Source organism: Protopterus annectens, chromosome 10.part0 (assembly GCF_019279795.1).
Source record: "Protopterus annectens isolate FY-2018-M chromosome 10.part0, PAN1.0, whole genome shotgun sequence".
Classification (NCBI taxonomy): domain Eukaryota; kingdom Metazoa; phylum Chordata; order Ceratodontiformes; family Protopteridae; genus Protopterus; species Protopterus annectens.
In genome coordinates this window covers 1,086,693,043-1,086,718,327 of record NC_056744.1, presented here as the reverse complement: position 1 = coordinate 1,086,718,327, position 25,285 = coordinate 1,086,693,043, and positions in this window count along the sequence as shown.

Sequence of the window (25,285 nt, the reverse complement as noted above, 5' to 3'; positions counted from 1 at the left end):
GACATCCTTCCTGTGTGTGGACATCAGTGTTACAGACAGCAGGTAGCAATACCTCTTACAGCAGAACCTGCATACACAGGCCATATCCATATTTGGGTAAGGTTCCAGACCTACAGACAGCATGTTGTTGTGTGCAATGGATCTTGCTGTTCTTACAGGGTTTCTATGTACATGGTACTATTTCATGGAATGTTGTCTGTCTGCATAGCTCTCAACTGTGGGCCTGTCCGTATGATACCAGGGTGATTGGCTGTTAGGTTTTGTCTGTGCACCACACAGGTATTGTCTCACATATATCTGTGTCATTCTGTCTGTTGAGTGCTATCAGTATATGACTACATCCATTCGTATGTTGTATCCCTGCATAAGGGTATGCTGCAACAAATCCTGTAATACCAGCAATTTCCAGGGTGTGTAAGAGCAATAATGGAAATATGGCCCTATGTTCCTGCCTCTGTCCTCCACATTTATGCCAATCTTTGTCCCGCTGTGATACAGGAAGGGTTGTTAGGTAATGGCCTATCATTATTTACAGCTAGCATTACTGCTATCATCCCAGTCATGTCATGGACTCCCACACAAACTGCTGGGCCATGTCCATATATATGGGGGCAACAGCTGGTGAACACATTTGTGCCCTTGTATATTCCTGAGGTAAGTGTGTGGTACACAGTGTTCCTTGCCATTGTACAGCCTTTTATGGGGGGGGGGGTTCTATGCCATTAACTAAGGCTATGGCACCTTTCCAGTGATATAACTGTTAAGATGAAAGTCATTCAGTGTGATAGTGAGGTGTTAGGTTAAGCAATGATATATACAGGATACTGTGGCATAAACACAAGCGCTACCTTTCCCACTAGGGCTTGACTACAGGATGTAATTGGAGTGTGCTGAACTACTTCTGTAACTGTTGATTGTTACATATCCTGAAGGCAAATCCTGTTCCTACTGTTGTACTAATTGAAGGCCTTGGCCTAGACAGCATAGTATGGTATATATACACATTGCTTGCACATTGCTTGCATCTACTGTTTTGTGTGGGCCTTGCATTCATGCCTGATTACATATTTCAAACCTTATGTGGTGTCAGTACTGGCATACATTATTGTATAGTACAGGAATACAGGTTATCTATGTATGCATACCTGTGTGTCTGGTCATGTCCTTTGATTTTTGGGTGGGTATATGTTTAATGTTATTATTCTCATTTCTGGGAATGGTGGCCACACTACACATTTCACAGGTGCCAGTTGAGTGGCTTGTGGCTGAGGGAATACCTTGCACCCATTACTTCCACACTACTTCTACATATGTATGGCTACTGATAACTTTAGTGTGTGAATATGTGTATGTACCTATATATATCTCATATAGCTATATACATATATATATATATATATATATATATATATATATATATATATATATATATATATATATATATATATATGTATCTATATATACATCTGTATATATATATATATATATATATATATATATATATATATATATATATATATATATATATATATATATATATATACATACATATGAACATATGTATCTATATACAAGTGCTGTTGTATGATTATTTGTGAGTCATACATTAATATATATATATCTACATATAGCTGTCTCTCTGTTTATATTTACAGATATATCTGTCCATATATCCATACATGTTCGGCTCATATTTTAGCCTGTTCCTCATTCACTTGGCAATTGTCATGGATGATCGCAGCATTGAAGTCAGTAACTAATGGCAACACTTTTGTGTTTCAGACTTTATCTCCTTCTACATATGTGTTCTAATACATATAACTGTGTATTTAGCAACAATTTGAGTGTAACAGAGCATTAGTTGACATATATCCCTATTTGCACCCACAGTGTGGCATAATTTGTCAAGACTTCTTGCATTAATCGGCTATGTGGTGTCATAATAATACATTACCTGTACTGTTGACTGATTGTGCGGCATGGTATGTTTGTGCAAACTTCAGGCTATGTATATCTGCCATGGTTTAGTGGTACATCACTTTGTGTATTGAGTGCAGGGTTCTGGGTTCGAGCCTTGGAGAGGCAGTTTATTTTGTTGCTGAGCAGAACAAGGGCCATTGGCTACAGAGTGATTGAGGCACTCTTAAGCAGTTGAAAGCAAGGTTGTGCGGGTTTGCGCAGAGTTAGGCAATGCCTACACAGGTTAAGCAATTCAGTAGGTAACTGAGTATAAGAAACTATAACCTGACTTTTAAGCAGTGCTTACCCTCATGCAAACACACTTAAACACTCTTACTACTGCTTATTTGTGCTTAAACCTGCTTACTACTGCCTAAATACATTATGACACTGACACTTCACATGTGCATTTCATGCAGTACTCCAGTTCACATTTAAATGTTATTATGTAGGTTTTACGGCAAAAGGATGTACAGATATGTTCATATACAGCTTTCATATGGAAAATGATATGAGCTGCAGTGGGACTCAAACCGGGAATGCCTGTTCATTAGGCGGGTGCTCTAACCACTACACTTTTGCTGTGCTGCTTCATTTGCATATATGCCCATATACCCATGGATCCTAGTTCCCCTAACACCCACCCCAACGCATCACTGACACATCAGTCGTCCATTCTCCAGTAGGAAATATGGTATATCCATACCACTACACATTGGCCACTCCCTACTGCTCTGGACATATCCCATGAGTTGACTCAATCCATGTATCCTCAGACATCCCAACCTTTTAGTCCACAAACATTGGTGACATGAGTGACCACTAGGACACTATTCCCAATGTCTGGATTGTCCTACCTGGGACACACATGTCTTTATTTCATGGTTAGACTCTATACTTCATTACTTCATTTCTCCAATTAGCAAGACACTAAAATAAATTGATAACTAAGACTATATGATAACGCACACGTTACACATGTAAACCAATGATGTACGAGTTTGGCAACATTATATTACAAATAGGATAGGTTTAGTGATTGGCACTGACGTATCCGGCAAATCACAGGAATGATTCAAATGTTTCATAATAGGAAAGTCCACACATTTTATTCTTTTGAGAACAGCACTAACTTCAAAACTAAATACACAACTCTGAATTATTGCAGATTCGTCCCTTCCCTCTATCTTCTTGTAACTCTAATACTATAGTACTGCAATATACAGTGGAAACAAAACAACAGCTTATTTTGCCTTGGAAGTTTATATCCCAGCAGAATCGTGGAAATGTCACAAAGACATATATATATATATATATATATATATATATATATATATATATATATATATATATATATGTGTGTGTGTGTGTGTATATATATATATATATATATATATATATATATATACTTACTTTTCTTTTACTAAGCAATATTATATCAAAACGTAAGAATATCATATGAAATGAAGTGGGGGCTGCACCCCACACCCCTAACTATATATTCTAACTCCAGGGTCGCACTACAGTGGGGAAGGGGGCATATTCCATTTAATTTGTAATAATAGTTGTCAGTGAAATGAACTTTCAGTGAAATTAAGTTTCAGTGAAATGAATTTCAGTGAAATGGTGTCAGTGAAATGAAAGTCAGTGAATTGAAAGTTCAGTGAATTGAAGTGAACCCATATATATATATATATATATATATATACACATATATATATATATATATATATATATATATATATATATATATATATATATATATATATATATATATACATAATGAATGTGGTACAAGGAATGTACTTCTACAAATAGATGTATGTATGTGTGTATGCATATATATTTATAACAAACTCGCTGACCTCCACGAGGCGGTCCAATTAGAACCGGGCCATCCAACCCTGACACGCCTGGATCCATATTTCATACCCATGGTTCCTCCACCCCACCCAGGTTTCACATACACACAAACCATCCATTCCCCAGTTGCTGTCCCAGCCATAACACACCTCCACACATTGCCCTCTCCCCAGCATTAGGGACCCTACCCGTATGTTGTCTCCACACATGTATCATTAGGCTCTCCAAATGTTTTAGTCCTTGAAAAACCTGCCCCGGCTTGTGTACTGGTCGGATGTCCAAACAACCCACACATTTTGGGTAGTCCCACCAGGGACTACCCTGTAATTGTTTGTAAGGCAGACTTAGCAGGTGGACAATGTTACTCCCACTTGTAGTATCCTGCCTGTGGTTTGAGAAGCAGTGATTTTCTCACCCCTGCCCAGCTTGATATGACATAAGATGACAGCACAAAATAATACAGGAGTTGCTGTTGTTTTCCTTCTCATTCTTTTTGTATGCTTTATTGTCACGACATTCATTCTTCATATATATATATATATATATATATATATATATATATATATATATATATATATATATATATATATATATTATATCTGTACATACACATACATCTACATAATTATATACATTTCCTATACTGTTGGATGCCTGTGCTGGATGATGTGTTTGTGATCACAGCAGCAGAATCTGTATCCGCCATGGCTTAGTGGAAGTCACGGCAACAATGCTGTGTAGGGTCAGGGGTTTGCAACCTGGCAGTGCAGATTATTTTGTTAATGGCCACAACAACAGCTGTTGGCTACAGGGTGACTAAGGCACTCTAGAACATTTGTAGGTGGGTATGCACTTGTTTGCATGAAGCACAGCATTACTAACCTCTGGTTGTGGCATCTTGCACTCAGTTAGCCTCTACATTGCTTCACCAGTGTGGTACTTGCATACCGGCAGCCAAACAGGCTTATACCCACTTAATCCTGCATACACATGTGCAACGTCATGCATTTTGTTCACATCTGTCAACCGGGAAAGTCGGACTGTATGCTTGTCCATTGTCAGTGGTGGCCCGGGGTGTAGAGCTCTACATTGACCCAAGCTACGCATCCCAACTAATACTGGGGTGTTCACATTCATAGAGGGTAACAGACATAACATAGCTACGTCCCCCATTAATCATGCTTAGTTTACTTTGAACTGTCTGTATTATCCATGGTTAGGTCAGGTTTACATGTCAGGTAAGACTGTTGACAAAGGTCGGTTTAAGGTGAGGTAGGATTCCTGTTTCACAGGTCTGAGTACTTTACATGTAGGTATTCAGGGTAGATGTAGTTATTTCATACATGTGTGGTACAGTAGAGGCAAATAGCTAGGGAGTAGGCAGGTAGGTAGTGGGGGTGACATTGTAACTGTATAGTAGCCCATAGGTATAATTGGATGGGGAGCAATAGGGAAGGTATGTTGGATGTTGGGATTTGTATGCAAGGCAGGACAAGAGGTGTCAGTATCACTAGTTGATGTAGTGGTATAGAGTCTGAGGTGGGGGGGTTTGCAATGTGGTGAGCCTGTGCTGCTCCAGGTGTGCTTGTGGTGTTCATTCATGTGTTAGTTACATGTGTCCTGTGGGACAGGTGTGATACTACATGTGGGTTGAGGTTCCAGATACTGGCAATATAGTGGGGGAAGAGGGTGTCACTTATGTGTACCCATAGACATGAATAGAAATGGAACAGGGGCTGATAGGTACGTGGTGTGCATGGGGCACAAAGGGGGGTGTTAGTAGGGGGATTATCCAGGGATGTGCAGGATGGCTGCAGGGAAGGTCCACAGCTGGCCATAGTGTCTATGACAACAGCTGTGCATATACACTGCATTTGGTGTTTGTGTCAGGCGCTGACACCCCTGAGTGGGGGTAAGGACTACAATAATACCTTGTGATGCCTGTTAAATCAGCTTACATGCCTACAGTGGGGTGTTGTGACCATGTGTTTGTAGGTGTTGTGTAGTGGGTTATGCAACAACACATATGGTTATACCGTACTTAGCCATGTAAACTGGACTGTGCTGTGGTGGGACCCATATCGGGAATGGCTGCCCATTAGGTGTAAGTATGCCTGTCAACTGTACAGAATCTGCGGCATGTCCAGAGTTTGCTTCATACTATTGGTGTGTTCCTCTTACAGTCTGCACCTGTCTGGCAAATACCTGGGAACTGACACCATTAAATACAGACAAGTAATTGGGTTTAGGACCCCACATCCTTCAGTCGAGTCATGCTAATGCATAACCTATTATTCTATCAGCTTTCTAAGGTTGTTAGTGGAATATGTGCTTTCTGTCCCTATTTGTTCCCCCAACGGTTTAGGTTCTGTCCAGTGGTTTTGCTCTTAGGAGTTGAGAGGTATGGGCATAAGCTCTGCCCAATTCGCAATAGTACTTACATACCCGGGGCGGTCCTAATACAATTGCGCCAGCCAACACCTGCACGCCTAGGCCCATAATTGCATACCCATAGTTTCCCCACCTGCTCCTCCTCTACAGCACTCATCCTTACTGTGGGTGCAGGTAGGGGTCTAACCACTCCACTACATACTGCCCACTCTCCACTTGTCAGGACCCATGTCGTGCATTGTGTCGACCCATGGGACATCAGGCTTGCACAACCTACTGGTCTGTGTACGTATACAGCCTGGTTGGATGAATCATTACAGGGACTGACTCCGATGATCATTAATTTTTGGGGTGTACCACAAGGGACATTGATGTCTTTGTTTCAAGATTAGACTTAGCAGGTCTCTCCCACTGGTAGTATCCTGCCTGTGGTCTTGGAAGCAGTGGTGTGTTTACTTGTATCGTGTGTTTGTATGTTTCACCTGAATAATTGGGGGTGGTTGCTGCTACGTGTTACATGTTTGATGATTGGACCCCTCACCCCCATTTGCACGGCCTGTGAACATATGTAATTTGTGACTGCTGTATCATATCCTAGCTATTTACATGTGTATATTTACACACATATGTGTATATATATATATATATATGTATATATATATATATATATATATATATATATATATATATATATATATATATATATCTACATTACTATATACAGATATATATGTATATGTATGCATACATGTATATATTTATATACTGCTGTCGGTATATATCTTACAACATATGGGTGTATGGGTGTCCGCATATGTATATATCTATATGTGGGTATGTATATGTATTCTGTCTCTGTATGTATACATTTATACTAAGGAGAGGTATATCTCCATGTAGCTATGGGTAGATATGCACACACATTCCTCTACATATATACATCTACGTCTGGTTATTCTGTTCTTTGCCATGTAGTGGGACTCATAGCGGGTGTGGCTGCTCATTGGGCAATGCCTCTGCCCAATGAACACTTTTGCTCACATCCCTGGGCCTGTCTGTATAGACCCACATCAGCCAACACCTGCACACCTAGACCCATAACTAACTACCCATAGTTCCCCCACCCGCACCTCCTCTACAGCACCCATCCTTACTCTGAGTGCAGGTCAGGTCTGAGCACACCACTACACGCTGCTCACTCTCCACTTCACGGGACCCCTGTCATACATTGTCTCAACCCATGGGTCATCAGGCTTTCCCACCCTTGTATTCCAGGTATGTACACACCCCAGCCAGAATGGTCATCACATCGGCTTCCTTTGGTTATATGTAAATTTTTTGGGCGTCCCGCAAGGGATGCTCCTGTCTGTGTTCCAAGATTAGATTTCATGGATGCACTCTGTACCCCCCCCCCCGGTTGTATTCTGCCTGTGGTCTGGGGAGCAGTGGACTATTTAAATTGTTTGTGGGTTTGTGTGCATGTTTCCTCTGTCTGGCTGGGGGGGGGGGTCATGCTACGTGTTACATGTTTCTTGCTTGGACCCCTCACTTCCATTGGCATAGCCTGTGAACATATGTCATTCTTGTGTGCTGTTTCCTATCATAGCTGTATATCTGTGTATATCTGCACACACACATATATATACATATTGCTGTGTGTGTGTATGTATATATATATATATATATATATATATATATATATATATATATATATATATATATATATATATATATATATATATATATATGGCTATATATATAGATCCATTGTGAGTACATGGGATGTATAGCCTTAATCTCACTTATTTATTGCTATGATGGCTTAGTGGTTAATTACTGTGACTATAATGTATAGTGTCCTGGGTTTGATCCTTGCTGAGGCAGTTTATTTTGTTGCCGGATGGAACTTGGCCCGTTGGATCCAGAGTGATTAAGGCACTTTACAGTGGTTGTAAGTGGCTTTGCATGGGTTTGCTTGATGGTAAGCACTGCTAACCTCCGGTTACAGTTTCTTACACTCATTAGCTTCTGCTTTGCTTACTCTGTGTAGGCAATGCTTACCCCCATGCAAGTGCACCTGGACACGCTTACCGTTGCTTATTTGTGCTTAGACCTGCTTAATGTGCCTTATTCATTATGACACTTACACTTCACATGTGCATTTCATGCAGTACTCCAGTTCACATTTAATTGTTATTCTGTAGGTTATATGGCAAAACAATGTAAAATTATGTTCACATACAGATTTCCCAAGGAAAATGATTTGTGCTGCAGTGGGAATCGATCCAGGAATGCCTGTTCGTTAGGTGGATGCTGTAACCACTCCACTATTGCTTTGCTGCTTCATTTGCATATATATTCTTTGTTATCCTCTTCAGCCTTTTCAGATGCTTTAACCATAGCTAGGCGATTGGCAAACCTGCGCACCTATGGTTAGCTGTACTTGGTGTTTTAAAAAAATAAATAAAAGGGTTTCTTCATTTTATTTGAATGTACTGTTGCTGTTGAACACATGGGGACTGTTGGTGGGGATATGCAGACACTTATGAGTAGTCTCGCTCATGTGCTTACATATTCTTCTGTTTTACTTTGCAGGGGCGTGTTTATTCTGAGAGCTCTGGTCTCAGACATGCCCCCTGCACTCGTCCATGCTCCGTGTAACATTAGGGGTTCAGGCAGTGCACTTTCATTAATTTGCATGACTCGCTGCCATCCTCCTCTTAAATTTCCGCTTTGGTGCAGGACTAGATTAGTCCTGCATGGAAGTTTATTAAATCCAGGGGATAGCTTACTTACATCTAGGACTAAAAAAAAAAATGGGATTCCATTTTTAAAATTATTGGTTGATTTGCGAATTCCCAATACCTCACTTTTATCTGGAAGTATAAATCCTTATATATCAATATCCAACATGAACTTGGGTTAGGAGCAGTACAATATTGGTTAGAACTGTTGGACTCTTACACTTTTGAATTTAACAGTTTTATAATTCAGCTTATCTAACTGTTAATAACCAAGAATATTTTTATTACCAAGTTGATTGTTTCCTTCATCACCATACAAGTGAATGCATTTATTGGATATTTTTAGCATCTGTGTATTTATAATTCTATCAATAATCATGTTTTTGTATCACATAGTAATGTGATGTTATCTTGATGATTTTTGCATGATTTGGTCAGGCTCCAAGAAAGCGCTCAGTATTTGTTATATACATTAATCATTCAAGATTTGATCTATGTATCACACTGCATCATATTATTCGGAATACATTTTTTATATGTGAATGTCACACCTCTTATGGATAGGATCATGCAGACTCCCTTATACCACTCACCATTCTCCAGGAATTCACTGTTACTGCTGTCAAGTTGCTCCCACCACATATAAAAAACAGAATACTGAAATTCCAGTTCATACATATGCAACACACATATTCTTCTGCGGATGATCATCACAGATCATTTAGGGATCTGCATCACTGATTTTTGTCACAGGCTTTAGAGCACCAGGATGTTGGATATGGTGAAAATGGATGTAGACTTAATACCCAGAGAGAGCATTTTACAATACAAAACCTAAGTAGCACAATAGCAATTCTCCATCTATACTGAGATTTAAAATGGCCTATGGGAGCGAAACCCATCGGCTTAGGACTGTAGTACAATCTTTTTAGCACATACTTTGTAGTGACCATTTTTCTTTAGATTCTATTTTGCCAGAGACTATTAAGTCTACCTATCATATGAGAAAGAGTCTGAATCAGTTATTGGGTGTACATACTTATCATAACCTCTCCACTCCAGTTGGATCTTTCCCTATGGAACTGCAATGTTTGTACTTTTTATTCAGATTATGAGTGTCGTATATGTGAGCAGTAATAACTGTTTTCAAATATGCTCATTCACAACTTGTACCACTACATGGGCAATTCATCTAGCAATTTGCATCTGTGGTACATTATATGTTGGTCATACATCTAGACCTCCTAGATTGCACACCAAGGGCAAGCACCTTACTAACACTAGACACAAAAAGTTGACCAACGCACTACATAGATTACTGATCAACACTTCACTGTCGTTTTTACATTTATCAGGATAGACAAGTATTTTGACAAGCAACGGACTTGTCATTTTCTGCATGATGATTAAATCACAAAGAACAATTATGGGTAGTTAAATGGGAGCATTATATTCTACTGGATTAAAAAGCACTCAAGGCTCAGCTTTTTGTAATATATTTACACACACACACACACATATATATATATATATATATATATATATATATATATATATATATATATATATATATATATTTAAGAAAATATTTTGTGGTTTTATTTAATAATTTGTTTATATATCTTTATCAAAGGATTTAGGTTCAAAGATTAGCAACTAATATTATGTTTATACAGACACAAATTTGCCTGTGTTTCTTTTGAAAGATACACTTTACAAACTTATTCATGGGGTTTGCTACAAGATAGAACTATGAATACATATTGATTGACATGAAATTTTGGGGGGTTTGGTATGATAGATATTTTGGGTGAATTGTTTTTTTTTTTTTTGTACATATTTTCATATATAATTGTTTTATTGGATTTTCATATTTTCACTTATAGGTTCACAGGTGTCTACTAGGCTAATGGCCCTGGAGCCTTTACAAGCCTAGCCCACAGGATTACCCTGGCATCATGCTACCCAACCTTAGTTCCTAGTGCCTCTGTCGAGTAGAGCCACTGGAGTGATCCCTGGGGTGAATTTTCTGTTTCCCATCCACTCATCAAGATTTCTCTTAAAGAGGGCCAGTGAGGTGTTCTGCTTGACATGTATGGGAAGTCTATTCCATAGCATGGGCAGTCCCTGGGTTATGAACCTGTCCCTCCAGCATGTTCTGTTGATTATGGTAGTGAGGCTGAGGTGTTTGGAGTGTGTGGTGTGGAGGGATTGTGATTTCTTTAGATGTAGCATTTCTAACAGAGCTGGGTCAGACATGGCTTTGGCTTTATAAGTCAAGCAGAGATCGCTTCTAAGTAGGCGATATGAGACAGAGAATAGTTGGAGTTTTTTGAGTCTGTCTATACAGGACAAGTGTTTAAGGCCTAGGATCCTCTTTGTGAGGTACATTTGTGGCCTCTCCAGTTGTTGCAGGTGTCTAGTGAGGTACATGCCAAATGGGGTATTGTACTCAATGATTGGCCTAATGAGGGAAGAGTAGAGGGAGAGAATGACCTCTTTCTTCCTGGATGCAAAACCCTTAGCAATGAGATGTGCCACATAGAAGGACTTTCTGACCACAGTGGCAATGTGGTGGTCAAAAGAGAGGTTGCTGTCAGCCTGTGTTCCCAGATCTCTTATAACACCTTCTGTGTTCAGTGGACTACCATCAATGTGGTAATTCAAGGGAACTGGGTTTTTCCCGATGGGGATGAAGACACGTTTTTTGGCACTGAGCTTAAGGCCATGGTTCTGACACCAGTCATTGTTCTCATTGTTCACTTGTTCTACAAACTCAGCTGTTGAAATCGGGACAATCATGCAAACTATGTTATATGACTATATGAGTTAAAGGTGACATGGGATCTTTTTTTAAAGATTAATCGAAGAAGCTTGTCTTTTACTGTTCAAGGATCACCAACAATAAATTATTAGAAGGTACTGTCAGCTCTGATGCTGGTCTGGTTCTCTTCTGATGATTGTTTTCTCTTTTTCCCCTGCTGTGTAACCCAGGAGTTAGTGCATTTAAGTAATGATGGTGTGAGGGGGGAAAGCCTACTACATGGGGATGCAGGGGTGTGAGCAGCCCCAGGGTGGTCAGGAGCAGCCCTGGCTCTCATTCTGACTACTAGCACAAATCTCAGGGGAATTAGCAGGCACCCTTGTGTGGCTCCAAGCAATGGAGCTAGTCTGGAAGCTTAGATCCTTAGCATTTTCAAGGAGGCTATAGGCAGTCCCAGATCAGTTAGGAGGAACACTGGCTCCCATTCTGATTACCCATGGATGGAGGAGCTAGACAAGATATGTTCCCTCCATGAACAGTCATGGAAATTACCAGTGATGCATGGGTAAGGGACATGATAGTTAAAAGATATCATGTAAAATTCTTCTCCCCTCTTCTGCCCCATTTCTGTCATTTTTTTGGATGTTCCTTCTTGATAATGAGCTGTGGAAAGGAAGGAGGTACAGATTAAAGACCAACAAAGACTTCAGTATTATTTCATATTCTTTTTTAGATACAAAGAAGACATAGGACCTCAAGCCAGTATTAAACTTTAGTACCATCAACATATTCATCATCAAATATTTTAATTGTTGGTTGTTAGAAAGGAATAGGTTTTAGACAGGCAAGGTCTAGCCATCCCAAGGGGCTTAGTCAGCTATAAATTCACACAGAGTGCAGACGACAATCCAAAGCATAACTAAACAATCCTATCTTGGTTTGTGATTTACTGTGTAGTTGAATGGTAAGATAAGTTTTATTTGAATTTACACTTTTTTACCACTGTTTTTCACTGTTTGTGGGAAGGAATGGATAGCTTGTATACAAGGAGATTTACTCTGATTTATATTTTGTTGTTTTACCTTTAATTTTCACTGTTGGTTATTAGAAGTGGATAGGTTTTAGACAGGCAAACTCTAGCCATCCCAAGGGGCCTAGTCAACTATAAATTCACACAGACTGCAGAGAGGACAATCCAGAGCTTATCTAAACAATCCTATCTTGGTTTGTGATTTATTGATGTTTACTGTTAAAAAGAAGTGTGACTGCAAGTGATAGTGAGCATGTAAAGGAATTACAGCTTTTGTCTGACTTTCAGAACTTGTACGGTCAGAACAACAAGTTTACTGCACTTATTTTAGTATTTATTTGCATATTTATTATGTCATTTTCTCCCAGAATTTGATTTAAGTTTGCCTTGAATTTTGTGGTTACTGATTTTGATTATTCTTTTCTTTTATAAGTTCATATTCGTTTGAAGCTGAATATCATTTCTTTAAATGACCCCCAGATTTATTATTCTTTCATGCAGGACTAGATTAGTCCTGCACAGAAGCGGCTGTTTAGGAGCAGGATGGCAGTGCACCATGCATATTAATGAAGGTGCACTGCCTGAGCTGCTAATCTTACACGGAGCATGTAAGAATGCAGGGGACGTATCTGAGAGCAGAGCTCTCAGAATATACATGCCCCTGCAATGAAGAACAACAGAAAGCCCTAAAAGAATGAGCGAGATCACTCATAGGTGTACGCATACCCCCAGAAACATCCACCCACATGTACAAGAGCAATAGTTAACACAAAAAAATATAAAGATACTTTATTTTTTTATGAAACAGATTAAATTTAACCGTAGGTGCGCGGGTTTGCCCATCGCTTAGCTACAGTTAATGCAGCTTAAATAGCAGAAGAGGACAAAAAGCAAGATATATATAAATGAAGCAGTATAGCAATAGTGTCGTGGGCAGAGCATTCACCTTACGAGCAGTGATTCCCGGTTTGAATCCCACTGCAGCACATTCCATTTTTCATGTCAAATCACGTTATGACCAATATTTTTAGTTGCATAACCTACTAAATAACATATTTGTGAACTGGAGTACTGCATTAAATGTAGATGTGAGGTGTCAGTATCATAATGTTGCAAAGTCCACAGATAATCACATGTCCCCCATACAGTATATGTACACAGGAATCAGGGGTACAAATGGAAGGTAAAATGTGTAATGAATGATAACTCCATAAAGCTTCCAAATCCCCCACCTTCCCAAGAACCATTAGACATTACTGTCTAAATTAGTGCAGTGGTAAGCGGGAGTAAGCACTAGTAAGTGGGAGTAAGCATATGTAAGCACCAGTAAGCGGGTTTAAGCCCATTTGTGCAGGGGTAAGCAATGCACACACAGGTTAAGCAATATTGAAGCTAACTCTCTGTAAGCATATTTAACAGAAGGTTAGCAGTGATTACCCTCACGCAAACCCACTTACAAGTGCTTAAAAGTGCCTTAATCACTCTGTATCCAATAGCCGCTGTTCTGCCCAGCAACAAAATAAGCAGCCTTGCAGGTCTTGAACCCAGGACCCTATACACTATAGTCATAGTAGTTAACCACCAAGCCATCACAGCAGTACATAAGATTGAGGTATCACCAAACAAACTTTCACTATAGTAAAATGAAACTGAACATGTGAAAGGAATCAGTATATAGTCATATGTTCTATAACCTACATAGGGGAGTGCACAAATAGTCCTTTTTAGGACTCACACATAGCAAAAGAACCGAAGATCTGTTCAAGAAGAAGGACAACGGAGATCGACACCACCATGGAACACCGAAGGACACAACAGCAGCTCTTCCCAGAGCCCATTGTGTCCATACACAAAACAGCTCTTTTCAGAGCTCACGTGGATCTGCACCTTACACCAAACAACTCTTCTCAGAGCTCACAGTACACTAAACATCTCTTCTCAGAACTCACAGAGATCTGCAAAAGATCTGCTAAGAGCAACCAGAGACACATTGAAGAATAAAACAAAAAAGTTCTTATTAGAGCTACCACCAACACCTGAACAGGCATTCAAAACACAAATCGGCCCTTCTCAGAGCTCACAGAAATCTGTATCAGCTTCAATAAGACCAGCTGGAGGCACAGACACAGCTTCGGTGAACCAAACAAAACAGTTCTTTTTAGAACTACCGCATCTGCCCGAAAGGGCATTCTAAACACAAAACAGCTCTTCTCAGAGCTCATAAAGATCTGTAACAGCTCTATATAGAGCTCCAGCTGCCCACAGGGCTAAAACAGCTCTTTTTAGAGCTAGCTCCACCACCGACTACACGTGGAAATCTGTTCACCGTTTAGGATCAAGAGTGAAAAGCTTTGTAAAATTGGTTATTCCTTCCCTCCGGGCAGGCATCACTCAGGATCGAAAACCCAAGAGGTCCACACCTATTTTTCTGGTTTTATAACCTACTACATAACAAAAATATGTGAACTGGAGTACTAAAGTAAGCCCAGATGTGAGGTGTAATTGTAATAGAGTGTTGAAGTCCCCTATTAAACACAAGGACCCCATACAGTGTACTAACATATGAATCATGGATACCAGACATATATATAACATGCAATGAATAATAAATCAATGCCAAAAAGCAAATATAATGCAAAGTAAATATTAAGCAATGCTAAGCATTGCACAGGTCAGCTTAGCAGGTATAAGCAATGTGTAGGCCAGCTAACTCAATTTTCTCAGTGGTATACCCCTTCAAACAATGCCAACCTTGGGTAAGCAGGTTTGCCCATAGCTTAGCCTTTTCAAAACCATCGAATAATGGCAAAGTGTGGGAAATCGGCCCTACTTAAACCCAACAGGTGGGAATACATCTCATAACTGGTTGAAGCTTCCTCTTGCAGGCACCATGTCAGGAATGGGAGCGGGAGTGCGCTTTCGGGCAGAGCGCTGGGGCATCCAGGAGTCCAGAGTCATGGCAGGACTTCTTGTCAAAGACCATGAGCAGAGACTTCTGCAGGGCCAGTACCAGGGTTCCCAATATAATGCGGAAGCCTGGGACCGTCTCCCATGACCTCACCAGTGCCACTGGCATACCCCGAACTGGTGAGCTGGTCAGGCATCACTATGCTGACCTGAAGCGGCGAAAGGGGGATCTCTTGGATCAGTGGATCCAAGAGGCTAGGATGACAGGGGAGGTCCCAGTAGTGTGTAAGTATCACTCCAGGTCATGTATATTATGGATAGGTATGGATAAATATTCCTCTTATGTCTTTCACAGGGGCAAGTGAGTGGACTGTGAACCAGGAGACCCGTGGCTGTCACTTGGAGAGGTTGCGACGCGAGGCAAGTTAGTAATACTCTTGCATGTACTGTCATAGGAAATAAATCTAACTGTATTAGTAAGTCAATTGCCTGTATAACACCTGCATTGTATAAGGCAAGTACTGCATACACCATAGAATATGGCAGGAAGAGTCTCATATAGGTTGTATGTAAATGAAAGCATAATAGCCTGACATTGAAGGTCTAACTGCTGGACTGCATGTGTTTACTCTGGTATCATATGGTAAAGTAGATTTGCAATTACTAAATAGTACTGTTGTATTAAGCACTGTTACCCACACTGTGCAACATAAATTAAAAATGTGTAGGAATGTCTGCATATGACTGGTGTAATCCCCAGAGGTCAGCTAGTACAACTAGGAGAGAGACAGACAGAAAACAGTGAAAAGACTGACAACAAAATCCAAATAGTGCACACAATTAAGATGTGAAATGTTGTATTTTTAGCGCACACAGCCATGGTTCAAATCCTGGGAGTGGTAGTAGTTTGCATACAGAATTATACCCCACAACTATACAGATATGTCCAGTATATTGGTCCATATCTGCTGCCTGTCACTGTGTCCCCCTGGGAAATTAGTGGGGTGATCCCAGACGTATAGGCTGTAAACAAGAAATACAACTTATTTTCACACATCTATAAGAACAAACCAGTCACTCTAGCAACTCCCCAAACTGTTATGAGTGTAATAAGCCAATTATGTCCCATCTACATCCCCACATTGTCAAGCTGTGACCAGAGTGTGTACAGTAACAGAGTGAGATGTATGTGCATAATACTAATGTAAAACTGGTACTTTGTGTGGCAACAGTCAGGTAGTGCTAACAAACATTGCTCACACAGGTACGTCAGATACAAACACTGTGCCCAAAGATAAAAGAGTGATAGCCTGTACTGGTACTGTTTACTTTGGTATTGTATGGCATTGTTAGTGTTGCAGTTGCTCTGAATAATAAGGTAGTACTCATCACTGTCACCCACACTCTGCTACATAATATAACTGTCTAGGAAATCCTGTATAAGAGTGATGTAATACAAGGTCAGAATGTAAAACCACAGGAGAATTATGTACAGAAATCAGATAATAGATATACAGCAATATCCATATAGCACACACAACTGTGATGGATAGTGTCTTAGTGTTAGCAGACACAGCCATGGTCTGAATCCTGGGAGTGGAAGTAGTCTGCGTACAGAATCATACCCCACAACTGTAAAGATATGTCCAGAATGTCCAGTATATTGTCCCATATCTGCTGCCTGTCACTGTCTCCTCACTGGGAAATCAGTGGGATGATCCCAGACGTATAGGCTGCAAACAAGACATACAACTGATTGTCACACATCTATAAGAACCAACCTGTTACTGTAGCAACTCCCTAAACTGTTACGAGAGTAATAAGCCAAGTATGTCCGATCTACACCCCCATGTTGTCAAGCTGTGACCAGAGTGTGTACAGTAACAGAGTGTGATGTAAGTGCATAATACTAATGTGAAATCTGGTACTTTGTGTGGTAACATTCAGGTAGTGCTAACAAACATTGCTCCCACAGGTATGTCAGATATGAACACTGTGGCGCAAAGTAAAACTTGATACCCTGTACTGGTACTGTTTACTCTGGTATTGTATGGCATTGTGAGTGTTGCAGTTGCTCTGAATAATAAGGTATCACTGATCACTGTCACCCACACTGTGCTACATAATATAACTGTCTAGGAAATCCTGAATAAGAGTATTGTAAGTCACTAAAGGTTGAAGAGGGAAATAGTCTACATATGTCCTAGTTCACCTGCATGTGGTCAAGACATTGCCAGAGTTTGTGCAAAAAGAAATGGACAGGTGTGTGCATAACATCAACCTGGATTCTGGGAGTATTTGTAGAAACAGTTAGTGTTAACAAACAATTCCTCCACAGGTATACCAGGTAAGAGGTGTATACTGCAGGTAAAACCAGTTAATGTATATAGATATCGAAAGACATATCACTGTCCAAACTAAGGCAATAGCATAGTGTAGTAATACTTGTAAGGTACAGGTAACAGCACTGACTAGGAAAGTAATGTGAACTACAGGAATATACTAGTTGTTAATTGACATCTTCTCCCCCCTCCCACCATATCTCCAACAATACACTAAATACCCACCTCAATTGGTACGTGATGACTGCACTGTCATGTTGGGACATATGTCCTATTGTTTGATAATTATTTAACTCTGTTTCTGTGCATGTGCTATACTGAAATACTCCAACATTGGTGGCATGGTGCCATCAATGTACCTGCATGCTGTTGTTGTTACCAATATGGTCTCATATATGCATATGTTCCGTTTGCTATGCAACTGTTCCATATCTGGTGTCTGGGTTAATGGGAATATCTATGCATGCTGTTATATCTAATCCCAGAATGTGCTGACTATTACTAACCCACATATGTTGATAAACCATAAACACCATAGCACGTATGGGAATGCTGGTCCCAGCAGACCCACCTGTCCCACCTCAGCTGGCTGTGGCACCGGGCACCAGCACGTCTGGGGCCAACCCGGGACCTCATTGTCGGTTGGTCCTGCACCACCCTCAGGTGGAACTGCCTCAGGGGATGGGGCTCGCCCACCCCCGGAGTGTGCGTGGACAGGAACCTGTCACCCATCACCAGGTCCAGGTTGTGATGTGTAGCGAGCTCAGTCAGCAGTTTGGAGATCTGCTATGCCAACTTGAGGGCCACATGTCACGACTAGAGGGTTGGCCTGGCTCTCCAGCTCAGCTGCCAGCACAGCCACCTTCGGGGCTGTGAATGTTCAGTAGTGACTGCCAATGGGTGGGGACCTCAGTCTCACTGTTTCCACTAGGGGGCTCATGGGCTTCTGATTTCCCAACACCCCTCCCCATCAAGGTGTTTACCCCCACATGTATCATATACCACCACTGTATGCGTCTTGTCTTGTCTGTTAACCTACCTAACCTACCTCCCCAAATATACCTACTATCCCTCCCCAACATCCCACTCTCACCTGAAAAAAAAAAGGGGCAATCTGTTCCCAAAAAAAATATCACCCCATATATAGTTGTCTATTTCACACACATGTCCACTGGACACATGTAATCTGGTCTAATTTGCATCACAACATATTCTTGTTGCCCTCAACCCTCTATCAGGGGTTTGAGTGTCCAAATCTACCTCCAAATTCAGTGTATATGCACAGCTGTTTCTGTAGAATAAATGGGCAGCTATGGACCTTCCCTACACCCTTTCTGCACATCCCTAGCTATTTTCCCCACTGTCTTTCCCTCTTTGTGCCCCTTTTTCACCACTTTCCTATCAACCCTTTTTTCTTTTCTTTTAAAGAAATTAGCATGGGGGTAAGCGGGAGTAAACACTTTTAAGCAGCAGTAAGTGGGTTTAAGCTTGTTTGTGCGGGGTAAGCAATGCCTACACAGGTTAAGCAATTCAGAAGCTAAATCAGTATAAGAAACTGTAACCAGAAGTTAGCAGTGCTTAGCTCTGCGCAAACCCATGCAAACCCGCTTACAACTGCTGAAAAGTGCCTTAATCACTCTGTATCCAATGGCCCTTGTTCTGCCCAGCAACAAAATAAACAGCCTTTGCAAGGCTCGAACCCTGCACACCATAGCCAAAGTGATTTACCACTAAGCCATGTCAGATATACATAACCCTGATGTTTTTACAAACATATCATCCAGCCCAGTCATTCAACAGTACAGGAAATGTATTTAAACATGTAGATGTATGTGTGTGTGTGTGTATATATATATATATTCATATCTAAATAGATATAACATATCTATATATGTATATGTGTGTGTGTGTGTGTGTGTGTGTGTGTATATATATATATATATATATATATATATATATATATATGTATGTATATATATATATGTATATATATATATATATATATATATATATATATATATATATATATATATATAAATATATATATATATATATATATATATATATATATATATATATATATATATATATATGTGTGTGTGTGTGTGTATATATATATATATATATATATATATATATATATATATATATAAATGGGTCTACTTCATTTCACCTAACTTCCAATTCACTGACTCCCATTTGAATGAGACCAAATGACTGAAATTTCATTTCACTGACACTTCATTTCACTGACAGTTCATTTGACTGACAAGTATTATTAGCAAGAAAATGGAATATGCCCCCTTCCCCACTGTAGTGCAACCCTGGAGTTAGAATATATAGTTGGGGGGTGTGGGGGGCACAGCCCCCATTAACGGTGTGGGGGGTGAAGCCCCCCACTTACTTTTCTTTTACTAAGCAATATTATATCAAAACTTAACAATATCATATGAAATGAAGTGGAGGGCTGCGCCCCCAACACCCCCCGATGTGGGGGGCTGTGCCCCCCACACCCCCCAACTATATATTCTAACTCCAGGGTCGCACTACAGTGGGGAAGGGGGCATATTCCATTTTCTTGCTAATAATACTTGTCAGTCAAATAAACTGTCAGTGAAATGAAGTGTCAGTCAAATGAAATTTCAGTGAAATGAGTTCAGTGAAATGAAAGTCAGTGAATTGGAAGTTAGGTGAAATGAAGTAGACCCATATAAACATATATACATACATATGGATACATCTATAGATATATATTTCTACATCTATATATATATATATATATATATATATATATATATATATATATATATATATATATATATATATATATATATATATATATATATATATATATATTTATAGATATATATATATATACACACAGCAATATATATGTAAGCATAAATATATATTTATATAGGTATATACAGACATATATCTATAGATATAAAAGAAAACATAATAAAAACATATATGTCCACATGCACAGTTAATGGGGGTGAGAGGGCCCAAACAACATACATCTTGTACGTATAGATATTCCTCCCCAGAGCCAAATACGTCTGCCCTGCAATACAATACCAACTGTTGCAAATCCCATAACCAGGACCTGACACAAGATGGGCACAAGATGTTAACAATACTCCATTCCACCTGTATGATGTCAGGCTGGTATCAGTAACATATCATGTGGCACAATCTGGCTACCATAAGGAATGTACAATGTGGAAGCAATCAACATTCCTAAGATACATATACACAGACACATATATATACATATATATAGATATATATATGTAACTACACATACACACAGAGATATGTATAGGATGATACATATGTAGAAGGTTCACACAATATGGAACAGCTACTCCACCTACAGTTGCCACCTGACCAACTGGACACTGTATGATCCACCCATACAAATGACAATTGTTGCTTGCAACATATACCCACAGAAAGGTCAAAGGATATAACACCACACACAGGTTTGCATACATGGGAAATCTTTATTTGTGTACTATTACAGTTGTATATGCCATGCCATATAGCTGTTTAGACTCTGAGATACATATAAACAGAGTAATGCAACTGTGAAACAGTTATATTAATACAGTAGTCTGGAAAGGTTGACATATGTTGCTGTCCAGACTGAGGCCTTCAAGTAGTACAATAGTAAAGACAGACTGGGTCACAGGATAACACTCAATCAACAGTAAGTAATGCAGATGTATAGTCCAGCAGCCTCTAATTACACTCTGTACACAATCTCTAGGGGTAAAGACCACAGTTTACACAATGGGATGTATCTGTTACATAACACGGCATAACTGACACCCTCACAAACACACTGGCAAACAAAACAGTCTGTATGGCAGGAAGCAGTAGGCCTGCATTTACCCAAGGTGAATTGAATGGTAATGTACATCCATATACCTTAAGGCAGCTTACCCCTGATACCCCCACATGTTGTAACAGCCTAGGTTAGATATGGTGCATCCCCCCATAGACTGAATAATACAGGACTATATACCACTGTTACATACATTGGCCTCTGGAGTGCATAAGGACACACATGTTTTGTGTAGATGAAGCCCACACATATATGGGCCAAACCCCACAATATGTGTGGGGGCCACAACAGCAATGGAATGATGGCAGGAATGGCAGCATGACTTACAGCCCACTACATAACCCCTGACAGCATGTCATATGTACAAAGTCTGGTATGTAGGTGGAGGACAGAGGCTGGAACACAGACCCATATGTAAAATACTGTTGTCATACACTAAGCAAGTCCTGGTGTTACAGGACAGTCTGAAACATACCCTTAGTCAGGAATATGAAGTTTGAAACAGACATGGATGTAGCCATGTACTGATAGCACTCAACACACACACACACTGCCAGTGATATATCTTACACAAGACCTGTGTAGTGTACAGACAAAACATATTAGGCACACCTCTGGCCATTAAGTGGATAGGCCCACAGCTGAGAGCTATGCAGACAGACTGCATTTCAAGTTAAAGTAGTATTTACACACAAACCCTGTAACACTGGTGCTATACAATGCATACAACAACACTACTCAGACTCTGTCTGTAGTACTTGAACCCCCTACAAATATGTAGCTGGCCTGAGTGTGCAGGTTCTCTTGTAAGAGTTATTGCTACCTGCTGTCTGTAACACTGCTGCCCACACACAGGAAGGATGTCCACCATACAGGAAAGGTAAAGGGACCACACCCACATGATGTAGGGATTTATAGTAGTTCGTTACCATGACAGTGGTAATTAAAAGTACTAGACAGCATGTTGCATGCAAGTAGCAAGTGGAGGACACTGATTGGTGCAGAGGACATCACCTGATCATGTGCATCACCTACAAAATCCATGCTGCAATCTATTCAAAGCAGCTTAATCCATTTACTGGAGGGAAACTGAGAGAGAGAGAGAGAGAGAGAAAGAGAAAGAGAGAAAGAAAGAAAAAACAAAAAACAAAACAAAAAGCCTAAGGCAAAGTGAAAGCCAAAGGAAAAACAAACCAGTCAAACATCCAGCAAACCATCCAGAACTGACATGTTTCCCACAACAGGTATGTGAAGTATATATGCATGTAATTGAATGTAATACCTGGTCCATAATAATGGGTAGATGATGTGGAATGATTGATTTATATGTGCCATCAAGTGTTGTTGTATTATGTTCAACTGAGCAACTGCTATGGACAATAGTGTCTGTTCCTGTGGCTAGTGGGCCACACCTGTCAACCGTGCAGAGCAGCACTGACTGATAAGATGTAAGCCATCATAGTGTGTGTTGTGTAATGGGAAGTATGTATATTACTGTGGCCAATAGCTGGTGGCAGAAGTAATGCCATAATGATGGACACGTGGGTTCCACAGCCCACCTCTTACAGGATACTCAGGGTAACCTGTATTGTAGCATGCAGGAATGCCATAGGTGTGTAATAGGGTTAACTGCAATCTGGCCCTACATATACCACCTAATGTCAGGCTGTGTTCATATGTGGCACCTGTCTGTGTTGTAGCAAGGCAGAACAGTGCAGCTGTGCAGGAAGGTGTGAGATTGTGGACCTGATGTCATATACAGGTATGCATATGTGTACATACACACACACATATATATATATATATATATATATATATATATATATATATATATATATATCATAAATATATATCTACATGTATGTCCACAAATATACAGATGCCCATGTGTAGACATATATAAACACATATATACATCATATATATCTACATATATATAGATATATACCTATATGCACGTCTACATATATACAAGCACACACACAAACATATATGTATGTAAATACGTGTCCCCCATATTACCAACACAGTGCTGCATGCTATGTGTGAGGGAACAGCACACATAGCAATACTCACATATATCTACAGTTGTCAGTGTGTGCATCATGGACAGGTGTGTCACATGTGAACCCCTTGTTGGGACCACATTGCCCTTGTCTGTGAAGTATGTAATGGGAATATGGGGAAGTATGGCAAGTATAGTTGTGGAGGTGGTTAGGGTTGGTAGATATAGAGGACAGCCTACAGGGGTGGTATGTAACACATGTGGTGGGTAAACACCCTGGGTGGTATGTGTGGTCTGTGATGTGGATGCCCCATGGGCTGCAATATAGACACAATGGGAACAAGCCTCCCACCCACTACTACTCACAACAGCAGTCCACATCCCAAAGGTGCCTGGCCTGGAGGCTGATCAGGAGGAGCATGTAGACCCTGTGAATGTGTACTGGGTTCTTCAAGGTGATGTAGCACATCCATGTGTCTGTGGAGCCTGTTATGGAACAGAACCTGGACCTGACCTCGGGGGACAAGATCATGTCTGTGTGTGCCCTCGGGGGGGGGGGACAACATCCCCTGAGTTGATTCCACATGAAGGTATTGCTGGACCAGTACATGAGGAGGCCCCAGGGTGGGTCACACATGTGATGTGGCCTGGTAACATGGAGCAGATGAGTTTGGAGATGTGGTTCTGCTGGCCAATAGTACATATATATGCTACTGTGTCACTGTTATAGAACATATGTGGGTAGTAATAGTCTGCACAATCCTGGAACATGTCCAACAGCATGCATAGATATCCTCAATAACACAGAATGTCAAGTGTGCAGCAACCACATAGCAAGTATACCTAATGCACATATGGAACAATAGTGGCCCTGACAATGGCATGCAGATGAATAGTCTGTAACAGGTCAGCAATTACAGTGTCCACACAGGGAACATGGCTACAAACACATTGCACAAAGTGTGGTACAATACAATATCTGCCCCACTGGTAGGTAAGCTGTAGCCATACCTACTGAGTTGTGTGTACAGTTTGTTGTCTCTGATATGGTGGGGGGGGTGACAGTGATGTGTATTAAGAACTGTGGTAACCTTGCAGCATGACTTGCTCACACCTGTGTCCATCTTTATGTCTTTCAGGCAAGATGCCACATGGAAGGATTCCGGCTTACTCAGCTGCTGTGAACAACATTGTGGTAAACCACCTAATACAGCACTCCCCTGTCTTGTTTGGCCGGGCCACCCATGATCAACAGGAGCGGACCGTCCTGTGGATCGACCTAGTCCACAGGGTCAATGATGTCAGACTGCACAACCACTGTTATGAGCAGGTCTAGCATCATTATTCTGACCTGCTTCGCAATGCCCGTCAGCGTGCTGCTGCAGTCTGGCCTCAGAATCCTGTACCCTACAGATATATGGACATGC